The sequence below is a fragment of the Montipora capricornis genome, chromosome 11 (genome assembly GCF_036669925.1).
Source record: "Montipora capricornis isolate CH-2021 chromosome 11, ASM3666992v2, whole genome shotgun sequence".
Taxonomy (NCBI): Eukaryota; Metazoa; Cnidaria; class Anthozoa; order Scleractinia; family Acroporidae; genus Montipora; species Montipora capricornis.
In genome coordinates this window covers 31,909,661-31,915,072 of record NC_090893.1, presented here as the reverse complement: position 1 = coordinate 31,915,072, position 5,412 = coordinate 31,909,661, and the positions used below count along the sequence as shown (strand labels likewise).

Below are 5,412 nucleotides of genomic sequence, written 5' to 3'. Positions count from 1 at the left end.
CTTCTAGGACTTTCTAAAATAGTAATCACTCTAATTATAGAAAGATTACAAAACACACCGATTTGGAAACGCTCACGCACGAATCTAAAAATAAACAAACTACAAACTCTCGCGCAGCTTCTAGAAAGTAAAGCTTGTCACGCAATACTATTTTTCGTAACAATCTATTACATGTAATTTCACGCATGTAGTTTCACCCGGATTGAGTCTGATTGGGCACTGGAGACACTGGAGATGATGACAAAGCTCTAATTAGCCACAAGTGCTTAAAGTGCAAGAGCAAAATCCATGTTTTGTAAGTCAGCAGCGTCTCGTCTTTAAACGGGACTTGTGCGGTGTAAGTTATGTCTGGTATACACTGCGGCGTTTACACCAGTGTGTGGATAAATATAAGAACCGGACCTTGCCAAACAGTTTTCCGTCTTTGATTGTTTAGTACATGAAATGATACTTATTCAATAGAGACTTGTCATCATCTCTAAGGGTGCGTTCGATTGACCGTATTCCGGAATAGGAATACATGGAATAGAAGTCCTTCATTTTTACGGAGATTCACATTAAAATTATCAAACACTTGCTAAAATGATATTTTAAACATACATTTATTATCCTTGTTACTTTAAAAGCGCCAGACAAACCGTTTTAAATCATCACTCCACGTATTCTTATTCCGGAATAGGTTCAATGGAACGCACCCTAAATGTCCAATCAGACTCATTCCACTCGAAACTATTTGCGTGAAATTACATGTAATTAACTATTTTATCATGTTAATCTTGTTCTGACAGTTCCTTTCAACTTGAAAATGGTGTCATAATGACTCCGAAACGTCCTTCGTTTGTATCGCTAAATTTTACCTGCTTTTGCATTACAAAACCGTTCCTTTCTATTTTGTTGGAATTTTGCAGCTCCAGTGTGACTTCGTCATGTTTATGCTTTAAAATTCTCTACATGATACCACATTATACAAAACGAGAAAGAGATACATGTAATTATGGTGAACAGCACCTACGTTTCTTCAAAAACTCTTCAATTCGACTCAGGTAAGGGAGCTTTCGTTCTTCCCTTTATATCACCTGTGGGGATTTCAAAGTGGTCGCATATTTTGTTAAGCATTGAAATCACGAATGTTGACAGTTTGGCTTGAGCCATCAATTCACATAAATTGTAGTGTTCGAAGCTGATGGGATGGAGAGGTTGTACGTTTTCAAGAACTTCTGCCCTCAAGTCGCTTAAAACCATTTCAGCTTCTGCGATTTCGTCATCAGACTCACTTTGGGAGGAGTGGCTGCTTTGGAGCGCACGCTTAGATGCCAGACGGGAAAAGTAGCTCGCGATCTGCTGGCCCGTCAAGAGGCTTTTGACCGCGTGATTATGAGGATTGAAAGTGAGGGTGAATGGAATTCTGTCATTCTTATCTTTTTGTGACGTTTGTAGTGATGACTGTCTATCAAATTGTTGGGCGCGATGATGGCCCGCTTTGAGCACAGAGACAGGATAGCCACGTTTTTCGAAGAACTGGCACATCTCCTCTGATTTGCTGAAAAAATCGGAGTCATCACTCCACAGACGTCGAAGTCTAAGAAATTGAGAATAAGGAATGGAGTTCTTGACATGTGATGGATGTGATGATGAATTCAACAAATAACTGTGAGAATCTGTAGGTTTGTAGTGCACACTGGTACATAGCACATTGCCACTAATAGAAACTTTGATATCTAGGAAAGCCAATGAAGTTTCCGAAATTTCCCAGGTATATTTAAGAGCCGCATGAAAAGAATTGACGGAGGTTATAAAATGATCCAGTTCTTCTCTGCTAGATGAAATAGCGCCGATACAATCGTCGATGTGGCGGCCGTAGAGTTCAGGTTTGGGGCCGTGGTACTGATTAAAAAATTGGTGTTCAACATATCTTACAAAAAGATTGGCATAGCTAGGTCCCATTTTTGTGTCCATCGCTACACCATTAATTTGTTTGTGATAGTTGCCGGCGAATGAAAAACAATTAAGGGTTAAAACTACAATAGTTCGGCAAGGGGGAGGAGCGTTTCCATCCTCATAATCACGCGGTCAAAAGTATCATTCCTAATAATTTTAGATTATTCCAAAATGATCCCGAGACTGGTAGAATCTTTTCACAACCTCCACTTATTTCATTCAAACGCGACAAAAACGTAGACATCTTTTTAGTTAGAAGCGCGCTCAAAACTAACGAGCAACCCGGCACTTCAAATGCGCGCGCTCACGATGCAAAACTTGTCTTTTCATTGTTAACACCAGCAAGATATCGGGACCTAAGCGATCTGTTAAGATCACCGATCGTTTGACATGCACCTCCGCAAATGTCATTCATTGCATAACCTGTACGTTATGCAATAAATTATACATTGGCGAGACAGGTAGACGACTAGATGACCGATTCCGCGAACACCTTCGTGATGTTAGGAAGAATGACAAAGATGCATCTAAGCCAGTCGCTCGTCATTTTAATCTCCCTAACCATTCCAAAAAACACATGGATATCGGCGGCCTTTCCCTACATCTAGGTACGACGGAAAGCCGCAAGAATCTAGAACAAAAATTCATCTTCCAAATCGGCACCCTTAATCCTCACGGTATTAACGAACGCTTTTCATTTAACTAATATATTCCTATTTTTCACGTTGCCATGTTACCACCAATAGCGTAGCTCCTACTCTACTATAAAAACTATACGTAACCCATAATTCCTCGATTCGCTCTGACGAAGAGCTAACGCTCAAATCGTCAGCTTTTAGAATCTCTGTACGGTGGCCAATTTACATTATCAACTCCGTTGATAAAACCAAATTTTTGTATACTACTTCCCCACCGACGCAGCACCACAGTTTCTTTAGAAACTACCCCCTTCATTCTTTAAGCATGAAGATGGCTTGGTTACACGAAGGCATGTTAATCACCTTCTTAAAAGATATGCAGTTCCCACAAGGGTGACCGGGGATGACGACCTACCTGATGTTGTAATGCAGGCTGAGCCCATTCAGGTACCTGACGCACCCGAGGAAAGCAAAGGGAGACTTGCCCCAGAGGAAGTAGTAGAAGATGAATCCAACACTGGATTGCCGGCTAAACATCCAACGTCTCAGCCAAGGCTGCTAAGGAGATCCCAGCGCACTAAGAGGGCCCCAGAGTATTTAAAGGACTATGTGACTGAACATTGATTTCGTTTTAGTTATGGGTTACCCCTCTGAGAACAGTTAACAACAAACTGATTTTTTGAGACACTGTGTTTTTGAACTAAGGAGGAAAAGATGTAATGTATTGCGTGACGTCACGTGACGGATGTATGTTGAGTTCGCATATTATGGGTTAATTAAAAAGTTGAGTTGACCACATGGCCGTCGTCTACCGTTTTTTTTTTGTCGCCGCGCTCCCCCCGTTTGTGGCTGTTATACACTTAACGTGGGTACACACACCAAAAAGCTTCGTTTATCATTTGATAGGCAGTGTGGCCCAGTGGTTAGGGCGCTGGACTTGAGATCCGGAGATCCCGGGTTCAAGACCCGCTCTGACCACTCGTTGAATTTGATCTTGGTAGTCCCTGATTCAACTTCCCAGCTGCACTTGTAAATAGCCAACTGGTTTGCCTCCAGCCGGTTGGGATTGTTAACAGTTGTTGTTGTTGTTCTGTTCCATCGTTTCGTTGTGTTTCATTGGCCCTGAAAAGCCCCTATGGGGAGCGGTCAATTAAGTATGTATTGTATGTATGTATGTATGTATGTATGTATGTATAGCATAATATGTAAGTCTCTGTTTACTTACGAAGTTGAAGTATGGGCCCGTGCCTGCAACAATACATACCTTTCTAAGATTGATAATTTTCGAAACGAGCGTTGAAATATGGGCATACCAATCTTGTTCAGGACAAATAACTGTGAGAAGATCGCAGATACTCGTTGTCTTGTGGGCGATCTAATCGATCATTGCGTCAACGTGGCCATGACTAATACTGAACGTTTCAAACGCTGTTTTGTAAATAGATTTTTTTTTACTTTAATTTAATGATCCCTTTAATCTTACATACATTTACTCGTTTTCTTCTTACTTCGTACATTTTATGAGTGATTGCAGTGTAAACTTACACGTTTGTCTCCAGGTATTTATGGTTTTTAATACCGACGTATTCATTCATTAATTCACTAAAGTTTACGGTGAAATATGGCAGAAGTAAATGGTGCATTATTCCTGTAAGAAATGATGCAATTTTGTCGTCGACTTTGACCCCCTCAGTTTACGTGATGTAGTGGACAAGAAAAATGATCCAATCGTAGATAAGGGCGGAGTAAGGATAGCTCTTTTTAAGGGATTGCGATATGCGTAACTGGCGCTCTTAGCTGTCCCTTGGATTATCAAGAATTTTCCGCCCCGCCCTACGCTTGCTCCGCCCGGTCCCTTCACTTTTCTTTCTTTCATTCTTTCGTTGATGATATAATGGTCATGTTGGTGGCCGAATAACGCTAACATGCCTCAGCAATCTAGTGCGACAAATTGCAAAGTGGACGTCTTTCAATATTTAGCAGTATTTTATATCAAGGCCGGGTATAAGTTTCTCCCACATTCCTGAATGATAGTTGTTGTTCTTCATTTATTTACTTTGTTTGTTTTCTGTTAAACTGTGGATAGTTTAATGGCGTGTTGATTGAAGCAACGCGTTCACCAATCGACCCGAATACGGACATGCTGGTAAGCGTGGCGCATGGAGCTTAGCATTCGCATCTGACCGAGTCCTCAAGGCTTTATTAATCAAAGTAGCGTGTTCTCTCGGCTAATGCCAAACAACCGAACCAGTGTGTTCACTCCGCCAGTTTGTTAAACGCTTTGTCTTATGAACAAGAATTTTAAAGCAATTTTGATAAGCGAAAGTACTTGCTGGTTTTATTTTGTTATCTTAGTGGAGGTTCCCTTTAAAGAGAGTTATGGCTTCTATGGGGTTTCAGTGGCATTTCCGCGCGTTTAAATTTGATTTTTGCAAGTTTTCATCGAGAAATGTACACATATTGTACACTTTGTTTTATTTTTTTATTATTACAACCTTGAATGTTGGAGCTGACGGTGAAAGTTCCCATATATTTTTGCGATGTAAGGCTGAAAACTTGTTACAGCAAAACTTTGAAGGCACATATTACAGCGTCGCAACCGCTAAGACACGCAGGAAGTCAGAGCAAGTCTGTCATGATCAAGCAAATGCTATTCAGGCTGAGCCTCCCATCTGCCATAACATTCAATTCGTTTTCATTCCATGCTAATTTCTGACTGGACTTACAAAAAGCTAACCATAAATGCTGTAACTTAGCACCTTCAGATGCACAACAAAGTTCTTTCTACTCACAGCAGCCTATGATTGCAGCTAAGGATCAAATTCCACCCCAGCCT

At 40.9% G+C, this 5,412-nt stretch overlaps 1 non-coding gene across 1 annotated transcript; it reads left to right on the top strand.

The window, feature by feature from the left end:
* Positions 1-3,481: 3,481 nt before the first annotated feature.
* Positions 3,482-3,554, top strand: Trnas-uga (transfer RNA serine (anticodon UGA)). The gene has a single exon. It is a non-coding gene; the product is annotated as a tRNA-Ser (tRNA).
* The last annotated feature ends 1,858 nt before the right edge of the window (positions 3,555-5,412 follow it).